General features: G+C 32.2%; 1 protein-coding gene across 5 annotated transcripts in view; it reads right to left on the bottom strand.

The window, feature by feature from the left end:
- Positions 1 to 917, bottom strand: part of LOC119586172 — a gene marked incomplete at its 3' end in the record, with an annotated part of 81,902 nt that overhangs the window by 12,800 nt on the left and 68,185 nt on the right.

Here is a 917-nt window from a genome sequence, read left to right on the forward strand (position 1 = left end):
ACATAATGTCTCAAAGTCAAATAAACATTATATAGTTCTTGATATTGAGAAAGGGTTCTCCAAAAAAAAAAAAAAAGTAAAGTAAAGTATCAGACCACACACCCAAAGCTTCATTAACTGAATAATCAGTAATGAACAGCTATAACAATTATTCAGAACCGAATGGTGCTAAGCTGTCAGTAGGGTTAAAATTGTAATTATTTGATTTACTCATTGGTTATGGGTAGTGTGCTATCTTAACAAAGTGAATATTAACAGATGCAGGGTAATGCCTTATCATCCAAGACATAATTGTCAGTACAAGGTCTTATATGCCTGTGAGCTGAACAGTGCTCAAGTGCTGAGTGGTGTGCACTAACGTACAGCTATCCTCACCAGAGTTTATCAAAAATTTTACTCTTCATTATTGGATTAAGCTCTAAGACAATTAATATACAATTTAGTCATGCTTCATTTGATCCCTGGAAAAGCATCAGAGTATTCTGTGGATTTTTGAATCCCAGTTTGAGAACCCTTTATTTATTTATATAGATCTGATTATTTGAGCAAGAATGTTTATCTATACAGGAAACAGACCTACACAGATGCATAATCCTTAAACAAATCAACTGTGTACTGAATTTGATAGAAAATAGAAAAATACAATTGTGCAACTATTTTCTAGTCCATGATTCAACCATCTTTGTCCATTTGCCTGACAAGGAATTTAGAGATTTCAGATCAGATAAAATTTAAGAAAAAGAAACCTTTGATTTTTTCACTTTATATCTGTATTTTTTTTTTTTTCAAACCAGAGGCTTTTATACATCCATGTTCAGGCTCTACTCTTGATTAGATTGAAGTTTCAAATTATTGCCCTTTTCTTTAGTGAAAACTTGTATGGCTCTTCTGATATACTTCTTGAAAGAACTTGGGAG

Source organism: Penaeus monodon, chromosome 21 (genome assembly GCF_015228065.2).
Source record: "Penaeus monodon isolate SGIC_2016 chromosome 21, NSTDA_Pmon_1, whole genome shotgun sequence".
NCBI classification, from domain to species: Eukaryota; Metazoa; Arthropoda; class Malacostraca; order Decapoda; family Penaeidae; genus Penaeus; species Penaeus monodon.